Raw genomic sequence first — 25,952 nt, 5'->3', positions numbered from 1 at the left:
ACACATCCTGCTCAAAAACAAGGCAAGTCTCTATGTGAAATTAAGGAATGATGGTTTTGCTCCAATTCTTTACACAACTAAAGCTCTGCAAAATGCTATGTGATTCACATTAACCTCAAAAGTGTTGTGTTTATATCAGCCTTCATGAGTTTTAAGAAATCTGTGCTGAAACTTAAGACTAAAAATATTGTGCAATATGACTATTGTTAATATTCCTCTTCCAAAAGTTATCATAAGGTCTTTCTCCAAAACTTCATTAAGACTTCAGTGGCAGCAGCACTCCCCCTTGGCAGTAGAAGAATAAACATTCAGAACAAGATTTTTCTTCTGCACAAAATGTTATCAGCTTTCATATCTGTAACTATTGGGGAAAGAAGGACTGATAAGATCTTGTCTACATATTGGCCTGTTTATTGCTTTGAAAGTGTTTAGAAAAAGCCAGTCACTAGTAAATGGTTTATTTTGTTGAAATTAGAACAGCATTTTCATAAAACAAGATCTCCCTAACTTGCCTTCCAAACCTCTTTGGATCTCCCTAACTTGCCTTCCAAACTCTTTAAATGCCATGGGGCCATTCTACAAGGACACTGGTGTGACACAGCCTGGAGGAAACTGTTCAGCAGTTTGAATCCAGATTTGTCTCCATTCTAAGATGTAAAAGTGGCTATGCATTTTAGAAGCAACCAGGTGAGCCATTTTTGCATAGTTTCCCATTTTTCAGAGTCACACTGCAGTAGGGTCATAGGAAGCAGTGCACTAACAGCACAATCCGTAATAAAGGTAACTAGGTTTAAAAGCAACTACTGCCAGAACTCCCTCTCTATGCCACATGTAAAAGACAACCTGATGACAGCTGTTACAAGTATTTAACTATGGATACAATACTCTTGAAGCAAGAAGAAATAGATATGTTGACTACAGCGCTGGATGATGACTAGAAAACAATTTTCTTTCCAGAGGTAAGAAATTCACTTCATAATCACTCTGCTCTATTGAGTGTCAGGCCCTTGCAGTAGGGCATTCTACAGTGCCCAGTGACTAGATAGAGCTTTTAAAAATAAGCATATATATATATATATATCTAAGTCCTAGCAGTTTTGTTGTCTCAAAAATAATAACCCCAACCCCCACATAAAACCCCACATATTTATTTCTAAAATTTAAAGCTAGGTCTTTTATTCACCATGCAACAGGAAGAGAGTATTTTTAAACAAAATATATTTTACATCAGTTTTACATTCACTCTGGGTTTTTCTGGTTCTGAAAGGATTAAATATCATACTACTGTTTGTGTTTCTCAAAAGAAGCAGTTTGAGATTGCACCTAACCATTGAGAAGCAGCAGAACAAGAAAACAACAAGCAACCAGTCTCATTTCCTAGACATACAGATATACTATGACAAAGCCAAGGAAACATGTTTGAATGATTCTCAGCAATTTTTTTTCTGCAAGACAAATGTCTTCACGCTATTGTTGCTCCAGTAAAACATGGGAGGGTAACAAAACCAAAAAAATGTATAATAACCACTCAGACAAAATATGCCAGACAGTGACAAATAACTGATGAAATTTAAATTGGACAGCTCTGGTTGTTGGCAGAAACTTGAAGGCATTTTTGTTCTTAAACACAGAAGCAGTGGCAGCATAGTCTGAATACAAGTTTTAACTAAGATGGGGGACTTCTAGGCTATGTCAGTCAGTGTTTGGGTTTGTTACACTGCCCACTTTCCTTGACCTCCAGTGTACTTTTTTTGATGAGTAAAAGAGGATCAAACATAGCATTGCCAGAAGGGAAATTATGGTTGCCTGAGCTCTTAACCTATTGTGACTCTCCTTCAAAGCCAAGCTGTGAATACATACACAGCACTTCTGTAGCACTGATAAAAGATTCCTGGTGCATCATGAAGATGAAAAATGATTCTCAGTCAAGAGGGAAATTGCCAGAGGTGTCAGAAGACATGTTGCAGTGACGCAAACAGTGACACAGACATTAATTTCAATAATTTGACAGTGAAACAGTGCATACCTGAACTGCCTAATTCTCTACAATCTTCCTTCTTTCACATGAAGATTTTGTCATTTAGGTTCTCCAAAAGCTGTACCAACATCTTTCCCTAAGTTCCCTTCCCCATCCAACACCCCCTAAAAAAAAAAAAAAAAGGCACAGAGACATTTCATTTCAGCAGGAAGATTTTCATTAATTATACTAAATAGAGTGATGATCTGGAAAGGTCATACCAGCCTTTCAGCATGCCCTCTCTCCCAGCTAAGTACTTTTCAGCTACAATTGATTACCTTGTCTTTTAGGTTTGCATCACTCCATCAAGAGCAGCTCATGTGGCATCACTAGCATTATTGATATTGTGATGAGCCACATGTCAACCTGCTATGGCCTCCATCACATATTTAAGGTGCTAAATTCTAATAGAGGTTGAAGCCTTTAGAGTGACACTTTGGAAGGGAAGAGCTAGTACTGCAGAGAAATTAGCACAATAGGGGGTATTCCCATGACCCAATGATGTGGCATAACGAAGAGTACCCCTCAAGGAGGGCTTGCTCTCACCAAGGTACTTTGATTATGCATTTTAAATCCTTATTGATGTATGCCATGTTGCAGCCATTAAAAAAAAGTCCAAAAAATCCAACAAACTAAGTTACTAAAATATAATAGTCAAGAGAGCTTCTTGGAAGTGTCTTTTGCTCATCTGCTTCAAAAGACAAGATTTCCATGTGGAAGATATTCACATGCTGATCTGTGAAGAAAGCCACATGCATGTTTTAGCATACATGCTCACCTCTTATTCAAGAATAGTGAGATCTTCCAAATTGCTGTAGCTATCCCAATAAATATTCTATGCATTTCATCAGATGCCCCAACTCTTAGAGACTGGTTCTCAAATAGGCTACTCTTATATTATCACCTGTGACAACCTGTGGTACCTAGCTGGTACCACATCAAAACCTCCCTGCTGTATATCTGCCCAAAACAGTAGCCCATTTGCCCATGAGTATTCCACATATAAAACATGCAGTAAACTATTGACTTTGGGGACAAAAAAAAAGGGAATGCGGGTGTCTGTATACAGGAGACAGCCAAAGGTTTAGCTCTCCCCCACTGCTAGGTTAGCAGGGGACACAGACAGATGGTCACCTTGTGCTGAGGCAGCTCAGAAAATGCTTTTTCAAGTATAAATATAAATGGGTCTTGTCACTTTTAAAGTCTGAAATATTCCACTGGCACCAGTTCAACTGCCTCTTAGTTAAAAGATCTTTGTACAATAAATAAATTTGCAAAAGTGCTAGGTCAAAAAAAAAAAAAAAAAAAAACAAGCCAAACCCAGTCAGCTCCTTCTGCCCCCATTTCTCTCATCATCACAATGCATTCTTGGAACTTTCAACTTCAGGGAAATGCAAATTCTTCAATGATGAATTATGCAAGAGGAACGAAATACATGTGGGTATAGATATGACAGAAAAATCTTTTGCAGCACATACGGGGTGACAAGGTACAGAGACAGTGTTCTTCACTCTTGTGCAACTGAAGAGAGAATAGTTAAATTATACCTGTAGTGAGGTTTTATATACAGCCTTGAGCAACTCCACTTACAGCATCAACACTGCAGACAGGCACACGTGACTGCTGAGCCCTTGGTTACAGGATGACAGAAAGCAACCTGGATACATGGATACAAATCCCACTTCAGGTTACATTTGTCCTTCGCTGCAGACCCTACCAAGCTGCTGTGTCCTACTTCACACTTGGTGAAACACATACACTTGTACCCTGCCTGTTCAATACCCAGCTTATATCAAGTCACTAATCATCACTTTGTACCACTGGCACACACCAGATTGCAAAACTGTCCTTTGCTCTGCATAGTCCAAAGTCACAAGCAAGGGGCAAGAGGTGGTGGATATTGAAACAGCAGAATATATTTCAGACCAAAACAATAATCAAACACCTACATACCACAAAATATTCCATAAAAGCATCAGCATAAAATGAGAAGTAGGTAAAAGATCAGATACTTCAGCTGAAAAGTGGAAAACCAGAGGAAATGCAGTAGCTGGCAACATCCCATAGTACTGCTGGCATTAGTGATTCACATCCTCATCTTTATCATGAATATTCCAGCACACCCACAACATTTTACAAGCATTTTTCACAGAAAGTACACAGGTTGATAGTAACAAGTTTTACCCTCGATCACACTAATATGATAAAAATTAACATTAAAAAATTAGTGCTCACAGATTCTGCAAGAGTATAGAGGAAAACTTTCAGCTTTGCACTATTAAGTACTTGGCCTGAAGGTAAAAGAAAAACAAGCAAGCCATGCAAAGCAACTTATTTACTCCCACTGTTCTTCAGTTGCAGCAGCTCCCTCAGGATGAAGACACTGCAATACAGTTATACAAGAAAATTGGAAGGACAGAGATGCCCTGCTGAGAACTTATTGCAAGTGTGACACAAAACAGCAACCACACGGCTAAGGAGGTAAATACAGCATGCCGAAAAAAAAAAGGAGGTCAGCAAGTGGCACCAAGCAAAGCCGCCGGTTAGCGCTCACCGCGGTGCAGCTGTGGTGCTGGTCTCATTCTTTGCCGAGGATAAAGCGAGAAAAAGGAGCTGCTTGCTTCCCTGCCGCTACCACTAGGGACTCCAGAGCTCCTCTCCGGCTGCCGGCAGCACGCTGGAAGCTGGCAGCAGGGAGAGAGCCGCTGCCGAGGAGCGAGTGCCGCAGCGCGCCGGGAGCGTGCCCGGGGGCAGCGCCGCGCCGGGAGAGGCGAGCGGCAAACCGAGGGCGGCAAGCTCCGCGCCGCTCCTGCAGGGCCAGCGGCGAGCGGCAAAGGGCTTCTCTCAGGTAATTAGCACAATAAGGGGCCGCGAAGAAACCTGCTCTTTGATATCTCATAGCCTCTCCATCCCTTTTCGTTCAAAGAGCACTTTCTCAGGGAGCTGATTGCTGGATCGTGTCGGGTGATGTGGTTTTAATGTATCTCTTGGAAAGGTGTGCAAAGAGAACCTGACTCCTAAAACAGATTTTTTTTGCCTACGTCATGTTTAATATCCTAAGAACCTGTCACACGCTGTAATTTCTGTGAACAATCTTTGGCCCGCAGCTCACACGTGAAAGCACAGAACCTTGCAGGGAGAAATCACTGCTCTCCTATATTTGCACAGCATATAGCACAATAGAATTACATTCTGGAGAGCCTAAGAACTAATGCAATGAAATAGCAAGCAAAAAAGCAGTTAACACATGATATATGAAACAGTCAACAGCTACCAAAAAAAAAAAGATTCAGGAGAAGGGAAAGGAATACTTTCAATTATATTTTTAAAAATCTAAACAAAAATGTCTGGGGAAAACATTTGTATTAACTAGGATTCACATCAGAAAAAAAACACAGCTGGATGATAATGAGGTAATTAAAAATTTTAATAGTGACATGCAAAGTAGATATTATGACAAAATGTTTTGTACTATAACTGTGTAGCAATATCTCCAACCACTTAAAAACCAACAAACATATCTAGACAGACAAAGACTGGTGAATGCTTCATTTCCATAGCCAGCTTTACAGAAAGTTGTTTTGGGTTTGGATTTTTTTTTTTTCTGTTGCTGGGTGGTGACCTTGTGACAAAAAGCTACTCACAAACCAGTGAGTAACACACCAAATTTCTATTTCTAGCCCCAAACTAAGACCACTAGGCTGCATTTCTCCCCACAGCCAAAGTCTCAACACCAACTTGGTTCATCTTAGAGGCAGTTACACCAACTCAGTGCTCTAGGAAGGGAAGCTGATCAACATGGAGCCACATTATGGAGACTTCGTATATCTTAGCAAGGAAGCACCTCAAGCTGCTAAACACATATGGCAGATAAAACTGGATAAAACTTAGCTCCAGATGCTTGAGCAAGGCTTGTTTTCCACAACTGGCATGATTCCCACCTTGTCCCTTCTCTGCTCCTCCTCTTGGTCTCTCAGTACTCTGTGACTGACTCTAGCCATGGGACACCAGCTCTTTACTGTGTCCTCTCACCCAGCAGCTCCCTGGCTCAACAGCTCTAGCATGGTTCTTTGTGCAGCAAAGCGAGGACTTGCCTGTAGCGGAATGCAGAGTAAAGTAGCAAAAGCAGCATGAGAAGGTATGAGCTGAATCTGAAATACTAAGTATGCAGAGACAGCCAAGAGCATGCTTATGCACAGCATTCTTTGATTCACTTCCCCCTCTCAAGCAACTTCTTTAGCTGTTTTCCTCTGATAATGACAGTGCCATCTGCTCTTACCATTTATCTGGTGTCCCTACCTTTTGGGTACGGAAACATCCCTACTCACATAAAGCATTATCAAATCAATTATGTTCTGTTTATGAAAACACACTCAGTTGCTGGAGGGAAGATCACATAGTTATAAGCAAAGTGACTCCAGATAGCAAACCACAAGATACTAGGAAGAAACAAAATCCTACATGCTTCATCACATGACTGTCCTTAGCAGCTGTCTCTTTACTCAATCAAGTGGCAGAAGAAGTACCAGCAATCTCCCCAGAACCAGTCCCAAGTAAAACCAAACCCCCAGGTTTCCCAGCAATAGCCTCACACAATGCAAAAAGTGCACTGGGCCTGGGAATGTTAATCTCTGGCACAATTTGCCGTGCTCTAGTTAAAGGACTGTAATATGTGAAGTCATCCAACACATGCTGATGTGAGTAAGGAAAAGTACATTGGTGCGCAGATGAGGGCACTGACAGCATTAATATTAACAGTTGTATTTATAATATTGAAACTCTACAGCCAACTTCTCAATGACCGCTCACTAGCTCCATGCAAAGAACAAATGTGCCCAGGGAGTCTGTATAGTCTTCATCATTGGAGGTCTTTAAAAAGAAATTAGACATCTGCCAAAAATTATACAAGTACGGCTGATCATTCCGTGGACAGACGCCATTCTGACATCCTTCCAAACTCACACCACCTACAGAAGCTTATCCTTTAATCTATCCCAATTTGTAGCCTCAGAGAGAGTTGGTCTCTCCCTTCATAAGCTCAATTTCACCAGAAATCATTCCCAAAATGAACATAACTCCTAATAATATAAGGCATCACAAAAAAAAGTAAGACAGAAATCCTAAAACCCACACCCAGAAGCTTTGTGTGTTGAAGGTTTGTGAATCATCCCACTACCCCAAACTATATCTTTGACTGAGAGACAAAGCCAACAGCACTAATCAGGGTCAATTCAGACAATATCTCGAAAAGACAGGCTGTAAAGCAGGGACTAAGACTCACAGGAAGTTAGCAAACCAACAGAAAGGTGAATGATCATCTCTATAATTATTTACCAGTGCCTCAGGACTTGAAAGAGAAACACCTGGCCAGCTAAAAGCTCAGCCCAGAGACAGGGACTACAATTTCCTAGCAATGTCAGTGAGCAACCAGAGTCTCATGATCATCAACAATACTTTGTCCAGAACTGCAGATATATAAAGGGAGGAGTGAGAGGGTGAAGCTAAAATATGATAACTGAATCTAAACAACACCAGAGGGAACAAAGGCCTGAATGTTTAAAAGCTCAATTCTGATTCACATATCTAAATAGGTGGCAGATTATGAAGAGTCAACTACTACACATGCAAGCCTTCAGAAACAAATATAGCTATTAATACCACAATAAGAATTAGTAACTGTGGAGAACTTCTCAAAGTGAATTCTGCTTGCTTATGCAAAAGGGACAAGAGCTAAGACAATCCATTTTTGAGATCTCTTGATAACTGCTCTTGAGTGTAAAAGGCTTCAATGTGTCACATGGTTTCAAGCTCAGTACAGCTGTTCTGAGTATACTTCAGTTAACTAGGAATAATAATCAGCTAAACATTATTTCATAATTCTTTGCAATGATACATAAATGCCCAAACAGAAAATTATATGGTTTATGATGCTTTGAAATATATGTCTTAAAATTCACTTGCTATCACCTTCCTCCAAACAGTAAGAAACACTTACGTGGATATTTTTTTCTAACACAAACTAGCAGGATGACCCATACAAAGATACTTCCACAAACTAAATGTTATCTCAGAAACTTTAGGAAAAGAGCTTTGCATTTCCAGTATCTATTTAGCTACATAATGATTTCTAGTTTCATGTGTCCTACCCATGAAATACATAGGTAAGATACTGTCTTATTCTGCCAGGTACATTCAACTCAGAGTCAGCTGGCAAAACGTGCTTTTTCCCAACATATGGGCCAATTACCATTTAGGCTGCTATGCAGCAATCTTTTTATCAATTAGCACAAATAGTCACTAGAGCCTGGGCTCAAGTACTTATCTGATTGCATATCTGCCCAGAGCTGTCTGGATAATAAAGTACAATATATTCAATGTACCACAGGAATCTCTTGTTTATTACACATACCCTGCTTGGCTAGCTAAGAAACATTAGAAGACACATAACAATTCTGTCAAGCCCAAGTAAGGTGCTTTGTTTCATTTTTCTTTGCAGAACAACCATCACTAGCAACTCATAGGATAAAAGAGATCCCAGGTAAAAAACTAAAGGACTGTAAGATTCAGCAATGCAGCTTGTGGGTCATGCTGCTTAAAATGCAAATACTGCACATTTGTAACTCCAAAACTCAATTTATTTAATTTTCCTAAGGTTTCTGGAAGTTCTTACTTATAGTAGCTTCCAGATTCCTGCTGCCTCGCCTTGATTTCAGAGCCACACCTATGCCATGTTGTCTTACTAGAGAAAGCAAGCTTTATATGGTTACACTCAATGATAGTTGAGGTCTTTTACAACCTTAAGGATTCATTCATAATAACTCAATTCCCCTAGGTTATATGGAAATGTGAAGTCACATCTGAAAGTCCTAAGCAAAACTTCAGCAAAAAAGAGTCATACCTCAGCTACAGGGGCCATGTCTCTATCTGTTGCTTGTCATTATGAACCCAAACACTCACTACTTGTACAATGTGAACAAGGAAGCAGTTATTTACTTCCCCTCAACCAAGGGACCTACAGATAGCCTCTAATGCATTTAATTAGTCAATATCTGTAAGCACTTTGATAAAAAACGATGTAATGTGCCAAGTATTACTATTGAATAACCAGCAGCTCAAAAGCATCTTGCCGAAGTACAGCAATAAGCTTGTCCCTTTAAACCTGTTCATAATAATTACAGCTGTTAACAACAGATATTGTTCAGCTGAATGAACATGGTGAGACTTCAGCAAACAGCTCTCATCAGTCTGACATTCTTACAAACATTCCTTGCTAAATGTCAAGTGAGATTTTCAGAGGGAAAGAAAAGTGTCTTTCTTCCCAGAAAAGGACTATGTTTACACAGATAAGAACAGAAAGTGAGACAGAAGTGGAAGCAAATAACTGTTTTCAAAAGAGCTCTAAGATTACTAACAACTATACAAACTATTAATAAAGGCCCGATTCTAAGCAGGAGAAAGAATCATTTACAGTGCTGAAAACTGCATCTTTTGGACACTGATATTACTGTTCATAGCTAAAGAAGAAACCAAGAAAGCAGTGGATTTTTTTTGGCTTTAGTTTTTATTTTTTTATTTCACACTTCTGTTCTAACTGTTGGAAGAGTTATTTGGAAGTAGCTTGCCATGTGTTAAACTGTTCATTCATTCTCTAACATACTAATAAATACCTTAACTTGTGGCACAGAGTAAACCACGGCAGAGTTAATCATAACTGTTATTTGCACAATTTCAATATGCATGTTCATTTTTCTGAAAGAGCATTTATAATATCTTGCTGATTGGAATACCCAACGTTGCACTGAACTTCCACCAACAGAATACCCCAATATGCTGACCCATGTGAAACCATAATGAATGAGTAGAGCATTAGCTAAGTAGCAAGATGCTCTTAAAGTGTTACCCCAACACAAACACATCCAAGTTACCAGTATTTCAGTATTGTTTTCTGTTTAAAAAGTGACCATGCACTGTTTTCTTTTTTTAATCACAAAGATGCTGCAAGATATTCAAATTGTTATGAAGTGCTTTAAAGAGATAAATCTCTAGCATGCCTTACTATGAGCACCCAGCTTCCCCATGTGTATATTAGAATTAGGATCATTTCCATCATGTGACTGTACCTTATTACCAGTAACATACGTATTACTGTCCTCTGTGCATATTTGACTTTTGCTATAGCCTTTCACATGCACACAAAGTCCTAACATCAGCTGCCAGTTAACAAGCTGCAACAAGGAGTAATGTTTTCAGAAAAGCAAAGGCTGGTGGTTCTCGAAGTAATATTAATAGTTGAAAGAAACACAGAAGAAGACTAGCTCTACTTCTACAATGCTTTTCAAAATAGCCCTGAAAGACTTCAAGGACTGTTCTCTCTCCAAGCTTACAAAACTTCAAGGACACTTCCACTTAACAGATGCAGATTTTTTTTAATGGGGAGAAAAGAAAAAAGAGACCACTTTGTATTTGCAGGTTGAATCTAAAATTAATCATGCTTACGCACTTAGAATAAGTAGAATTGTGAGGTTTTTTTCCCATTAATAGATTCATAAGTATTAATGACTTATGAAATCACTTAGCCCATCTGTAAATCAAGCCACTGAATTTCCTGCTGCAAGACTAGTTCTACATGGCAAGCAAGAATAAGATATTGTACTTGAAGAGTCAAGTGGATTAACATAAAAATGGAAGTAACAGTTCTTAGAGTTCAGTCACATATTCCTCTATACTGCTAGTGAGGTTCACTATAGATATGTGATCACTTTCCAATTCATTACAGTCTGGACATAACTGGTTTTCTAAAAGAGACATGGGTTTAATTTTTATAGTTATAACTTCTATTTGGGCCAGTTCCAAACTGAGATAATTAAAGGAAACTTCAGTATTTTTCAGTTTTAGACTTCGCACAAGTTTTAGCCCTTGGCCACAGCACTTTGCTGAAAAGCTTTCATCTAGGGTAGAATTGTAGATTTCAGGTCTTCCAAATTTAGGAGCTTGTGACTTGAAATCTACCTTAAAAGCATGACCCAGGTAAAAGTAATGTTATTATGCACACCTAAATCTACATGAATCATGAAACAAGAGTTCTGAACACTTGATATTTGTCTCAGTGGGATTTTACTCTGATTCATATAGATAACTCTAACCCTACCAGCTATTCTAGCACATAAGCCACCAGACAGTCTCTTTATTCCAAGAGAAAATATCCATTGCTCATTTAGGTACTAAACAAGTACTTTATAGATCCAAAGTATTGTAACTTACTTTCTGACACTCCAACCTGACAAAAGAACCCTGTGGCAGAGAAAAAAAAAAAATATAAAGGGGAGGGGTATGGAGCATTTGGGCTCTTCCATCTAGGAAAAAAAAATGGGTTTTATAAAATTTTCGTAGTTCCAAGGTGCAAACAACCATTCTTCATAATATTTACACGATTGTTTTACTGCCTTTCAAACCAAGTACCTTATACAGCAACCTCTTCATCCCTGACAGGGCAGAGGTGGCTCAATGACTAGTGGTCACGTTAGCTTGTCCAGTTCCACACAAGAAAACAAAAGGATCAGAGGGAGTGATCAAAACTAATACACCACAAGCAAAATCCTGATCAGTGTCTGAAGTAGCTTAGGTCATTGTTCTGTTGCTCAATTCCTTCCCTACTGAATGAGCTGATTCAGCAAAGTTGCTGCCATCAACGTCTCTTCTTAACACAGCACTTAATGCCCTGAGCCTTGGCTAGCTTTTCAGATCAAAAGCAGGTAACAAATAACTTGTATACCTGTATTAGAGAAGTTACTGTTACGAGAAAAGGAATGGGGGAGATTGGGAGATGTAATAAGTCCACTTCACCTAAATCTTATTGGATTTGCATGCTTGCCTGTAAGTATATTAAGCCACAACAATACCCACAGCTAATGAAATAAGTTGTTAGCACCACCTCTGCCTGTTCGCTTAGCAGCATGATGCTTTAACGCGGGTCAGCCCGGCTGCCTCCCCACTCCGCTCTTCCCGGGGCACTTAGGCAGGAGAAAGCAGCTGGACCGATGCTCCACGAGCCCTGCTGGTGACTGTTCCCCAGGCTTGTGCTGTACCATGACATATCGAATTTAGAAGAGATGCTTCTTTGAGAGCAACACATAAAGCAGCTCCAGGTCACCAAGAAAACTAACCGATTTTTAAACTACTTTCAACTGCGATTAAAACTCAGTAAGGAGTATGGAAAAAACAGCAAAGAGAAAAGATGAAAAGATTTAAAGCAGAGATAGGGCTCACTTAAATGGTCTTGTAATGCTGGGCTCCAGATACAGTCTTTCTAAAAGACTAGTGGAGGAAGTGCTATGGAGGAAGTTTCTATGGAGAGGAAGAAAATGCGCGTGGCTAGCAAAATATGCACGTAATGTTTGGAGGCAAGGCAGGGGACATTGCTTCCAACTCCAGCTGAAACTTAATCTCCTTTCCACAAACTAAAACAAAACAAAAAATATCATCTAAAAAGTTTCTGGAATTCTTTACCTCACAAGAACAAGATTTAATGTTTTAGACAGAAAATCAGCTTCTGTTTTAGTAGAATTGCTTATGACAGAAGCACTTGAAACTTCTGAAATAACAGATGTGTGTATATGCTCACATAAACACTATTTCTAGCTGTATACATGAGAACAGAATAGATTTCTAAATAAATACTGTTACTCTCTGAATAAAGCCTGAAAATGTTAGTGTCATGCAGTGTTAAGAGAACAATGAAGGCAGCAGAGACAAGAGGAGCATCTGTATTTATGAAGATTTGAGGTCAAAAGGGAAAGTCAATTCAAGTTATTTCATAAAAGAAATTAGCCCAAAGTGTTTTGATACAGACACAACCTCATTCTGACAGTGACAGAACATCACAACAAGACTGAAGTGTTACTAATTTTATTACTTAAATCATAGTTGTATTTATGCAGAGGAAGGTAGGGATTGTCTGTCTTGAAGGACTCACTGCTTTTACTTATTCAGATTTGGAATTTTTGAATTTTATTTTTACACTTTCTAGAGGAAGACTAGATATACATACCAATGAATGTAAACCTATTGTTTAAATTTTGTCTCTGTCATATCCAAGAACTGAAAACTTTAAACCCCATGTAGGTTCATCACCTCTCATGAATTTGTAAGTTCTTAATGCATTGATTTCCAAAACCAGAACTCAAAGTCGCTATCTTTATGGACCATGTTAAACAAATCTTCTGTACCATAAAAGACATGATGGGGTAAAATGTTACAGTGGTGTTCTGTGCTTCAACTCTAAATAAAAGCCTAAATTTAATTTAATAAAAAGCAGATTTTCATCCTCACCCGCCTTGGTATGTATTCCTTTAAGCCTGTAAAGGAATACATACCAAGGTGGGTGAGGATGAAAATCTGCTTTTTAATAATAGTTTTCTATTTCTGGATCCTCCAGTCAAGTTCAGTAGAAAATAACACCCCAAACATTAAACAGTTAAAGTGCAACAGGAATACGCTGTAGTAATGTCTTATTATATTCCATAAATTTAAGAGTAATCACTGCAGTCATATTACTTTTTGATACAAGTCTACAATCCTCGTATTCATTAAATGCCATATGGATCATCTTCAGGGGGCAGATATTGCTCTAAATTTGTGACTATAAGGTTGAAGGCAATCTTAACTTCATTAAAACTCTTGCTACAGGTGTTACTTTACCAAACACTGCAATCAGATCCCTCGCTGGGATCAGCTGGCTCGACTGCTGTAGGATCTCAATGCCCCATAGCTGCTGCAAGGTCCAGCTGTTCTGAGCTCTACCAGTCAGTGTCCTCAGAGCTGCATCTGTCCTCAAGTCTACCTATGCAGCTACAAAGCAATCAAAGCAGCTCAACACCAGTATGGGTTTCATAATATTAATCTCTATTATTGAAACTGATCTCACAGTTCTACTTTGTTGTTTCTACCCTTGGGGAAAACAAAATCAACCTTGCAATTCCAGAGCAAGATTTGTAACATGATGTATTAGCATAAGCTGCTGTACAGACTGTGGCTGGATCTTCACGCCCACTGTGAATGGAGGCTATGCAAAACAATGGAAAATGAGACACAGCAAGTCAGAACTTCATGGTTGATTTAGTGACTCAACTCTTGGTTAATCCCTCTCAAATTATTCTACAGCTAGCCAGTGTGGAAGAGAATGAGTCAGAAGTTACTGGCGTATTTCATCTCCATCCTTACCAGCAAAGGGCATGCAAGCAAAGAAAAAGAAATTGACAATGGCAACATTTACAAAAAAGACCAAAATGAAGCTTGTTAATGACACAAAAGCTGCCCACTATCCTGACATAGTGATCCATTTTTATTGCCCTCATCTGACGTCAATAGCAGTTGCATCAGATCTAGCTAGAGCTTGTTCAGGTAGTTCAGATGTAGGCATCCCCAATGTGATCCATTTCTCCATCTGTCCTGCACTACAGCAGTGCTCTTTTAAACCTATTTAGCCAATGAAGGTAATTCAGAAAGCAGCTAGAAGGCAACACCAGTGTTACTGATCCCCACTCCTGCCTCAGGAGGAATGGCTTAAAAGAAAAATTTTGGCATTAAGGATCACTAATAGCAAAAGCCCAAATACCTGAACCACAGCCTTGACTGTTACAACAATGCATTGGTTGGGCATTCCGTTTTGTTCCAGTTCTGCCAGTTAAAATAGTATGATCTCTAAAGGGAGGTATTGCTTTATCTGATAAAATGACTGCATTTTAACAGCCATTCAACAACAAATTCAAAAAAATTACTGCTTGCTGAGTGCCTGCAAGTAGAAATTGAAAGCCCAAGCAAGTAAAGTATTTCTTCATCTGATGAAGTAGAGGGTATCATATGTATAATGAAATGCCATTAAAGATATTTGTTACTGTAATACAGAGAAAGAAAGTTGATCAGAAATAGCACGAGTGTCAGAAGTACACAAGGTGGTGGCAGGGAAGCTTCTCATTTTTGTCCTGAGGGGTAGTAGCCATGCACTGGGGGAACAATTTACCAGCATAATGCAAGAGCTCAATAACAGTTTTAGTAGTCTATACAGTACATAAATCTATACACTCTTTACCCTACAGGAAAACTGGTAGCAGAGAAAGAAAAAGCAAGTAAGACAGATCATGAAGTAGCTGCATATGCTTACAGTGGATCAAATATAAGACTATTCTTCCTGACCATACCTATCTGAACTTTGTAAAAGTCAACAGGCACAGAAAAAGAGCCTTCTTCCTCCAAAAGGGCCAGAGCACTACCTTAGATTTAAAGGCAGTGCATGTTCTCCAGTACTGTTGGGGATTATCATGTCTAATGGATAGGGCAATGAGACAATTGATTAGGTGAATTATTTTCTTTTGTCTACTAAAACAACACAATTCAACAGACTTCCCAGCTGGGACAAAAGCAAGGACAAAACACATTAGTTTCATTGCATATCAACCACACATCAACTCCTTCTCAATAAAAACATGAAATCGTAAAAATAAAACTGAGACTCCAGAGAACTGTAAAAAAATCCCAACAGTTCAAGTAGAAGTCCTTAAGACATGATGTTAAAAGAAAACCAAACCACCATAGTATTACACAAGTAGTCTTGCTCAAAACATTTTTAGTGTAGGAGCATATTTGTAATTTGTTTTAGAAAAGGAAACAATTGAAGCATTTCTTTTGCATTGTAATATTAAAAATTCAAACAGGGTATTACACTAACAAAAGGCAATTTCCAGTCCTATTACTAACAATGGCAAAAAGCCTATGTAACCTTAAATTCTTAATGTTTTCTAGTGTCTGTGTTATCCAACTAAAATCAAAGGGAACATCAGGACCTTTTGTAGAAGACATGTTCTTCTTGTTCCAGTGACCTTTTCTCCACTGCTTCTTGTAGTGCTCACCACTGAGCTTAAATAATTAAACATGTCTAAGCCTGAAGTGACTTCAGAAATGCACCTACACTTAAAAAGTACTATTTAGACAATAATTTGTAGAACAACTGGAGGTCAAATGTTTATTCTCATAAACTGATATACTTACTGGAAGAAACTACTCATTTCCATTTACTGAGGGCCAGGACAAAATCATAAAAGGAGCCTTCTAGTACACCAGTCACAGTTAAATGGAAAGAAAGACAACTATCAGCAACATTCAGAGGTAAAAGTATTGAGGTGTTAAAAGCTCAGGCATGGTTTCTGACTAAAAAAGGAGAGCGCTCTCATTGTATAATAGTCAAACTAGGACAAAATGACCTTAGGAAATAATTGCCCATGTTACATTTAGAGATTAGCGTTATTTTTCCAAATATTCATAGATTTAGAAAGTACACTTTGTCAAGTCATTTTTCTCCTGCCTCAATAACAAAACAAAATTCACTTCTACCAGAAAAGTAAACATTTATGAATATCAGAACAGTAACTCTATCCATCTCTACATCCTCTGTATCCTCGAGGCCATGCCTTTATAGCATTCTCCCACAGCTTCCCCTCCCGTATCCAAAAGCATAAAGAGAAGGGTGGTTTTGGGGAATCTTGTTTCTTGCTGACACCAATATAAACATTTCAAGTTGGCTCATTCCTAGACAGACACAGAAGTAGGTTTATGTAACAGAGAGATAGGAGATGATGTAATAAATTGCTCTCCATTGCTGGACCTCAGAATCTTCTATTACATTCCAGATGGAAAAAGCATTGAAATGTTCATGATTCAAAGCAAAGCTTTGATTTCAAATGAGAAATTACATTACATAAAACTAAGTTTTCTGGACAGACACTTTACTCAGTTTGTCCTGTCTTTCTACATTCTGTAAACATGTGTAGTAGAACACATAAATCACAACGTCATATAAAACATATCATATTCAATGAGACAGATGTGGAATTTCTCTATTCATCTAAATGAAAAGAAAGATTCTGCATCTCCACCTACTTCAGAAAAAGAATATAATAAGAATTAAGACAGATTAAGAGACTCTTTTAGGCAGCTTAAGACCCTTAAGCACACACTCCCAAGCCAAGTATTTATAATACAAGAAGTCTCCTAGTTACCTCTCTCAACTGTCACTGTTGTCAGTATTGCATAAAGCTGCTTAAACTATAAAGCTGATTGTCAAGGGAATCCCAGTCTGAAGGGATCTTTTGTGGTCTGAAAGGGTTGTGACTTCTGTAAAAGGAGGGCATCGGGTTACTGCAGCAAGCCTTGAATATCAGTGACAAAGGAGGAAAAGGAAAGCTCACAAGTCAGGCTATAGTGTCTCTCTCTTACCACTCATCTAAATCACACGGTAGGTGCAGGGCAGGACAGAGCTAAGGAGGACCAGGGCAATCCTTGCTCCCCAAGGCAGCTTTGCTCTCCAGTAAAGAGCACACACACTCTCCTGCAGGTCACAGGAACACAAGTGCCTCTGAGCAATGCTACCATACACAGCCCACTCCACTGCAAGAACCCTCTGCAATTTCAGAGGCAAAAAACACATGTGGAACAGTGTGATACAAAACATAAGGAAAGAAAAGTGTTTGCTTCCTGATGGCAGAGGTTACATTAATCCTGCCATACATTAACTAAGCCAAATTCCTCTGCATATTCTAGAGCTGATAATATAAAACCATCCACAATTTTTAGTTGCTGAAGACAGTCAAAGCTTACACAGTTTTAGCTTATATTTTGCATGGAAGACATGGCTTATTACATAAAAAAGGCCATTGTAAAATATTCTGAGGTCTAGTTCATGATGTCCAGGAATCATAGTATTTTCTTGTCCAGAAATTAAAATACCTACCCATTCAGTTCTATTACATTATATAAATTTTCAGTGAATTGGTCAGTTGATTTGAATCTATTTCTGGACACTTAGGCTCTTGCATACCTACATATTAAATTACTCCTGCATGCCTCAGTTTGCTTCAGGCTTTCTGAATTCAACTGATCCTAACGTTAACTATTTTTAGCTAATGAGAGGAACGATTGCATAGCTGAACAGATAAACAGATAATATTTACAGCCCCAGTGCAATACAATAACTGAAGAATCTTTGGTGAGGCAGTACTCCTACGAAATTCTGTTCTGATTTTAGTTTTATTTTTACTTAATACATATTCCTTTATTTAAGGAATTGTAGCTCAAATTTCCTATACAAGTCCAAGCCTTAAGTTTTCAAAGATTTTTTTCAAGAGAGCTCCAAATCCCTTAGGGAGTTTTCATAATTCCACTCCTGTTATTAACCTTATTCAAAATAAAAATGTAGACTTGAGACCTGACTTATTTCTGAAGCACATGCCTGGGATGCTCTAAAGAACACTCTACGACCCATTTTCCCCCAGCCGAACCGCCAAAATACCTTTTGCATGCAAAATTAAAACTTTCTTCCACATGCTGTCTGAACAATGCAATACTTATTTATACTCTTGCAAAAATAGGAAGCTACTTTTGTCTTTGGAGTGATCTTGTACTTGAGCTCACCTTACTCCACCCTTTGCTCTCCAGTTTTTCCGACTGAACTTTCTGCTTTCCAGAAGGCAGCTAGTCTTGCAGGTTTTAAGTAGGTAGATCATTTAGCTTCAAAGTGCATAATTTGCTTCCTGAAATAACCGAGGGTATAGTTAAGATTTATAGGTTTACATGAAATGCACAGTTACTGTGAGTGGCTCCAGAGAAAATTAAAAATAGGTTGAAACAAATGCAGACCCAACATAAGAGCCTCTGTAGAAAAGGCCTAACTCTCAGAACATTCACCTTCACTTTGTCCCTTCATCTAGAAGCTCCTAATGATGCTTTCAACAATGCTTAACTGATGAACAATAAGTGGTGAGGGGGAAAACACACAGACAATGAAGTGCTATCCCTATGCTTACATTATTATACCAAAATTATGTCTTTAATATGCTAAATAAGCTAGTGATGCACCACATCTAGTATAAAAGCATTGCTTTTCTTTCTTATTTGCCAATTTATTGCTGGGTCACAAGAAAAGACAGTAAAGATTACATACTGATAGACAAATTCAAAAAAGCAAGCCAAGAGTCTTTAAAAAATATGCCCACTGCTTGATAGTCCCATGTTGCACTGAGAGCATTTTCTCCTACAACTGAACAGGAGAAAGGGCACAGCCTCTACTGCTCCCACAGGGAGTCAAATGAAATTAAGCAAACATTTCCGGAAAAGAGTTACAGTCCTCCCACCTCACTTGTGCTTTTTCCTTCATACCAAATCAGCTGTTTCAGAGAAGCTAAACAGAGACTGATATAAGCCTGTTCTTAATTTTGGAAGCAGGACAAACAACAGGACTGGAACTTATTCTCTAGTTACTGGTACATGCTGGACTTCATGAGTCTTTGATATAAGTTTAACTTCTGAGAACATCTAAAATAACCAAAGAGGTTAGAATGGGCCTCATGGAAAAATCTCCTGGCCATGGGTTGCAAGATCAAAGATATATTAAAAACGCAGAAAGACAAGCCCTTCATGTCTGCAGTTATGACCTTCATTTAAACATACTTTTGGTTTACACCTTTCTGTTAGCCACTGCAAGGCACAGAAAACAGAATACTTACCACCAATGGCCAGTTGAGTAAGGAAAATTTGGCAAATTACAAAACAATTGTCTGTGCAAAAAGTTTCTTCAATACACACTGGGAAAAGACCTAGATTTCTTGCTACAGTTCTGCCTCTGCAGTATATGTTCTGAGAAAGAAAGTCACCAGTTTCTGAAAAAATCTCTGCCCACCACCCTCCCCCAGGATCAATAGGATTCTACCTTATGTAACCACTCTAAGTTTGGCAGGAAGAGCTCTTACATGGCAGCATCTTGCAGATTCTGAGAACACAGAAACACTAAGTTTCCTCCTTAGCAATATGAAATGGCTGTAGAAAACTCAGTATATCACTGGGTCATTTGATCTTCACTTAGAGAATTTCACCATCACTATCTCAGCAGTCTGAAAAGTAACAGCCTTTAGAAGCAGACAGCTGCCTATATGTACCGTGCTCTCAACACTGCTCTTTTGGACCACTCCCAAAAGATACCATGTCTAAAAAAACACATTCTCTTATTTTTTAAATTTTTGTTATACAACTCAAAAGTACATGAACTTCTGCACTTATTTGATACAAATATAAGGAACTCTTACTACTAAAGGATGCCTTCTTAGCCACCTCAGTCTGTGAAAGATGAAGTTATAGGTAGTACCACAATAGGTGTCTTCCCTAAACAACCCAATTAACTTTTTGTCAAACTGAGAAATAAATCTCCCAAAGAAGCTTCATTGTCACACTTGCAAATAGGAATACTGAAATTGGTTTTAGAAATTAAAATTAACTCGGTTTCAACTCAAAACTCCTAATCAGCATATTATCTACCATGTTTGCTTGCTAGCCCAGGAAAGGGAATTTTTGATTCTTAAGTCTCCTTCACTCCTAAACCTTATCCTTTGACACAGAATGAAAAGAAATGGGAAGGAGAGTAATACAGAAAGAGGGGGATGTAATTTACCTCATTCACCTAACTTGTCAATTCAAATTATGTGCTTTTAATTTCATTTTTCTTCAAGTGGCAAAAAGTAAATTTTACTTACTATTAATTCTTTTAAAGGTTTAAGAACCCTAAGTCCACCTGCATGAATTTCCGGTGATCATACCATTTGTCAAAGCAGTACACAGTCATAAATAATGTGTTCCTGATAAACTACTCTTTTCTGCCTCCTTATTTCAAAACCAGGCCAGTGTCATCACATTAGTGTAAGATAATATTGCAGACCAACACAATGAGTCAGCAATCAACATGATGTGTTCTGCCATCCCACGGAGCTTGTTCTTTCCATTTAAGTCTTGGAATTGCTGGTACATCTTCTCTCTCCCATCCTCCCCTTGCTTGCATGCCACAGCACTGCTTCAAGATTGTCTTAGCAGTTGTCAGCCCAGCTTGTTTCAGAAGAAAGAAAGAATTCATGTGTAAAGTACCCTGGGTCTTAGAAACACAGAAACATGTGCTGGAGAAGGTTAGTGCCTGGTTGGCTGACTTCAGCAACAAGAAAAGGAAGCTGCTCAATTAACTGGAACTAAGTGAAAAAGAAATTTCAGTTGTCTTCCACTTATTCTTAAAACAACATTTAGACAATTCAGCTCATGAGAATCTCATTGTACCTATATTCCTACTGAGAGACTGTGACACACTTACTGGGAGACCCATGCAGGCCTTCTTGTCATATTCCAGCAAGATGCACAAAGCATAGTGATGTGAGCTCACACAAGCAGCCAAACAGCCAAGAGGAGAAAGTGTTTTACACATTGGGTGAGACAGAAGGCATATGGGGCATTATACTATGAAATGCAATTGAAATTCAAGGGTCACTAAAATGGAACACTTAAAATTCTTTTGACAGATTAACTACTGTTTTGTTGGTTTTTTTTTTTTTAATAAAAAACCCCCACATGGTCCAACTGGTGCTAAAGCCTGTTCCCACATAAAACCTGCTAGAACTGAGTATTATTCATTTCCATTCTTACCATAATATCAACAGTGGCATTAGAAAAAAAAATTGATCCTGTGATAGCATGTTAAATATCATGTGTGAGAAACAAAATTAAAAAAAAACAAACAAAAGCCACACCAAAAATAGCAAGTGTGACAGTATAATTAAGAAATAAGAATCGAAATCCCAGAAAAGTTCTACTGGAAATCTACTCAAGCAACACAACTGGGGGAACATGGGAAAAGAAGCACAAGGTTTCCCCTTCAGTGAGCCTATTAAGATGCCAAATAACCACCATTTGCTTTAGTCTGCAATATAAGGAGATAATGAAAAAACATGACTACATGAAAAACCAGGCAGATCATTAATAACAGCTGGTCACCGTAAAGAGTAATGATATACTTCTTTTCCAGCATACAGGTGACTGCTCTTCCATTCAGTTTCAGGGAACACTACTAAACTATATTCCATCAGAATACACAGAAATGGAAGTGGAGAAAAATGTGTCATCTTTTTCCCCAGAACATGAAAGTTTCATCTCCAGGCAGAACATTTGTCCTCTGCTTTCATCCAGTCAACATCTCTGCTTTGATGGCCTCAGTCCATACTTCAATTCTAAAACCAGGGTAAAGCTCTTAAAATCATGAGTTGACATTTCTTCACACACACACACACTTTTTATTTTTAGCCCTCATTACACAGAGACTCTTCCCCATAGTTAAAAGAGAGCTTAGCTCATTGCCTGGTGAAATAGGTTCCCGTGCTACAAGCAACTGGGGCTTGAGGAAAGTACAATGAGGTAAAACTATGGCAAACTGCATCCTGCCCAGAAAGAGCTCTGTTTGTCATAATCATATACAGTAAATGCACATGCAACACAGAAGCATCACTTCCAGAAAATGAGGGGAAACACACCTATAACCAGTTCTCCTTTCTTCCTTAATCCATCTTTAAAGCTATTATGCAAAACCAGTGGGAAATAGAGGGACTGACTGACAGGATGCAATAACATAAAGTGATTTGATTACTCTGAAGCAGAGCCTTTTCATTAAGTTTTTAGCTTTACAACACAGGATCTATTACAAGAGGGGTCATTATACTTCTTTGTACCAAATAGCTCATCCTATCTGATGTGTCCCTGTATTTACAAATCTGATGTAATGCCACTTTTCTTTGCATACATTACATATGTGTACATACATATAGAAGCCCTTCAGCATCTGGTTATTCAGTAGAACTGTATTTTGATCCCTGTCTTTTTACACTACATATCCAGCTATGCAGTATTTCAAAGAGATACCATATTCTTCAATATTAGTCATTCATATTCATATAATTAAGAAGGCATGTATACCTAGCAATTGCATTTGGAGAATGAAGCATCTTTGAAATGTATTTACAGATGGTTTTCTTACCTCCTTGGGAATGCTAAGTACTATCAGTGCAGCAATAAAAAAAAAGCTCAACTACAAGAGCTCTGATTCTATTGTAGTGCAATGGTATTTTCTTTCTATTATTTAACAAACCTATGGGAAAGGCTACAAAACTCCTACTATTCCAGCAGAAACTGCATTGGTGGAAGGGGATGCAGGGGGAAGAAAAGTGCCAGGTTTAAATACTGAGTAGCACCAGAGCAATGACTGGTGCATCTTCAGAAAATCTGGAGTGCCATGAACCATGCTGGATGAGGCATTTACTTAGATCACCTGAGCACTTAGCAGCACCTGCATCCCAAAAATTAATGGCCCATAAGAATCTATTTGAGATTGGCACTTTGTACCATAAGAGTTATTACTGTTTGGTCCTACATATTTCATAAATTCTGTGGCCAAAAAAAAAAAAAAGCCAGCAGCATTCAAAAGGTTAATGAGAAGCAAACAGACGAACTTCATACTAGAGGATGCACAAATCCACAAATTTCTATTCTGCTACCTACTACTTCAGCTAACAGCAGCAGAAACAGCCTTGTACTTACATATTCATCATTCCAGAGCTGACTGAAATGCAGAGAAAAAAAACTAGACAAGATTTATGGAAATATGGAGGCTTCTATTGAAGATACTGTATGAGCTATATTCCTTGCCAATTCTAGATACTTTCCAAATATTTTAGCTTGTTTAATAAAAAGATTTCTCTTCCTAGAAATTAGAATACCTTTGAAATAAAAGGGGCTTTATAGTGCTATTTAACTAACATTTTCCAGGAGCCCTATAGATTATTATTTTGCAAGCATTTTTACTGTGCAAATGGCAGGGGAAAGAAGAAAAAAAAAAAAAAAAAAAGGAAGTAAAAAGGGGATACAAATTACAAGCACAGACTTTACAAACACCACACTCTGTATGCACCCAGTACTAATGTTCTAGCCTTTTTCCCCTACTTCAAGCAAGCAAGCAGGAAACAAACAAGGAAACAGAAGGGGTAGACAATCCCCCGGACTTACCTTTAGTACAGCCCCTCTATAAACTTCTCAGAGAAATTTAAATTCCTCCAAGTGGATTTGATTCTTTTAGCTTTTTTCTTTCTTGAGTCACACAGAAGCAAAACAATTAGTTTTCAGAGGTTCCATTTACTGCTCTTTCATCCCCAGCAAAATGCGTCCAGGAGACTATGCCAAAAGTAAGCCCAGAACTCAAAGGCAATTGAAAAAGGGAGCGTAGGGGGTTGCTGAAGGACCAGATTGTGAAATTCGGTAGCTTGAGCACAGAAATATCCTACTGTACAATATACCTGGCTTCTTGCTCACCAAAAAACTGTAGTGCAAACTGTCAGTAGTAGCCTCCAATAGCTGCTGTGTGTGCTGCAGATGGTATGTCTCACTGTTACCTTCCCAGATGGGTAGAGGATTCAGAGAGCAGCAAAACCAGGGGGTCGCCTCCAAACCAGGTGGATTGCCAGCCACTCATTCACTCAGTCCAATTAATCAAGACAAGAACAGCTCAGTCACCGGAGGTATCTCCTTCCAGGGTGCACAGGATTATGGCAAGGTTATTAATCTTGCTTTGCTGCATCCCCCCCACCCCCTACATTCAGCAGCCTGCACCGAGATGATTGCCAGCTCTGTCTCTGTCCCTGTTCTACTGCATTTTGCTCAGCCCTCTGTTGCTGCAAGTGAAACACAGAGGAGGGAGGAATACTAATAAGGTGGTTAGCTACAGTTTCTTTAAGGCATTCTACATACTGTGTGCGCGTGTGTGTACGTGCATGTGTGTGTGCATTTTCCACGGGGCGATCTGGATTTCTTGGCAGCTGAAATAGGACTTGTTTCTACATCAAAGTCTGAATTAATCTGGATTATCACCTAATGAATATCAGAGCCAGCAATTGTATTTTACTTAGGATAAGAGGAGGGTACTAAATGGTCTAGAAGATTAGGACGGCAGCAGGGGTTACAGGGGGGAGGGAGTGGGGGGTTGGTAGTGTAGAAACCACAGTATACCCACAAGAGCAAAATCAGTTAGAAAATTTGTTCCAAAGGGATCATTTTAGCAATGGTTTAAAAGTCATTCTTATGTCCTGTACCAGTCAAGATTTTAAAATCAGCACTCTATTATCCATCTTTAGATTAGGCAGCAATATGCAGAGTCAAGTAAATATTTTTAGAAAAGAAAGGATATCTGGCAGGAAAAGAAAAATTTAGAATGCCAGTGGAAGCAGACATCCAGCACTGCATTTATGAAGGTGCTCAAAATTCCTCATTTATTGAGAATTGCTCTGCCAAAACCTTTCACTTATGAAACGAGTTTAGAGTTCTCAGTCCAACAGCCAAAACAGATTTTCCATGTATTGGCTAAGTAGCTGACCTGCACTGGTACATGAGCCTGAGTATTCTGCTGTGGCAAGTATATGCCCTAGCTGTAATTCAGTCTCATGAAATATGAAAACAGTCATATTGCCTTTGTTTTCCCATAGGTAATTCAGACCCTCTGCATCAGGTTCAGGATGCAAACACTGCTGTCTCACTTGTCATGCATAATTTCAGCTTTTTGCAGCAAATGACACTTCAGACTCCTTCAGAAGACTGAAGACTAAGACTCCTTCAGAAACCTGTAAGCAGAATAAACCATTCCGCTGAAGCAGTTCTGGGATTACACATAGTTATAACCTACTGGCTACAGTAAATTATAACTATGTGGGACTGTTAAGGAACCAGTTCCTAGGTCTGAGCAACCAAAAACATTTGAAAAAACTCCTTAAAGAATGAACTGTGTGAAATTACATTGGTGTGTCATATCACAAAAGGAGCTACCAAGTTACCACCACAAGTTTTAGCAACCAAACTGTAATTAAACAAGGTGGAAACACTTTGGGGACTTTTAGATACACCAACCATAGGATAGTTAGCAAGGAAGCTTGGATGCACAGACCATGGCAGTTGTTACTATTACTGTAGCACAAAGGACTGCAATGTAACATGGCATTATCCATAAGCATTGTGGCCACAATATTTAATACTAGCATGCAATAAA

General features: G+C 38.7%; 1 protein-coding gene across 1 annotated transcript in view; it reads right to left on the bottom strand.

Annotated features, from left to right (window-relative positions):
• LRRC4C (leucine rich repeat containing 4C) overlaps positions 1-24,558 on the bottom strand; it is a 477,061-nt gene extending 452,503 nt beyond the window's left edge. Inside the window, exon 1 of the mRNA XM_085062637.1 lies at positions 23,927-24,558. The gene's annotated coding sequence lies outside the window, so the exon portion shown is untranslated. The remainder of the gene's footprint in view (positions 1-23,926) is intronic.
• Between the last annotated feature and the right edge of the window lie 1,394 nt (positions 24,559-25,952).

This window comes from Lichenostomus cassidix, chromosome 5 (genome assembly GCF_008360975.1).
Source record: "Lichenostomus cassidix isolate B80296 chromosome 5, HeHo_3.0, whole genome shotgun sequence".
NCBI lineage: Eukaryota > Metazoa > Chordata > Aves > Passeriformes > Meliphagidae > Lichenostomus > Lichenostomus cassidix.
Note: the sequence above shows the minus strand (reverse complement) of the source record. Positions and strands in the feature narration are given on the sequence as shown.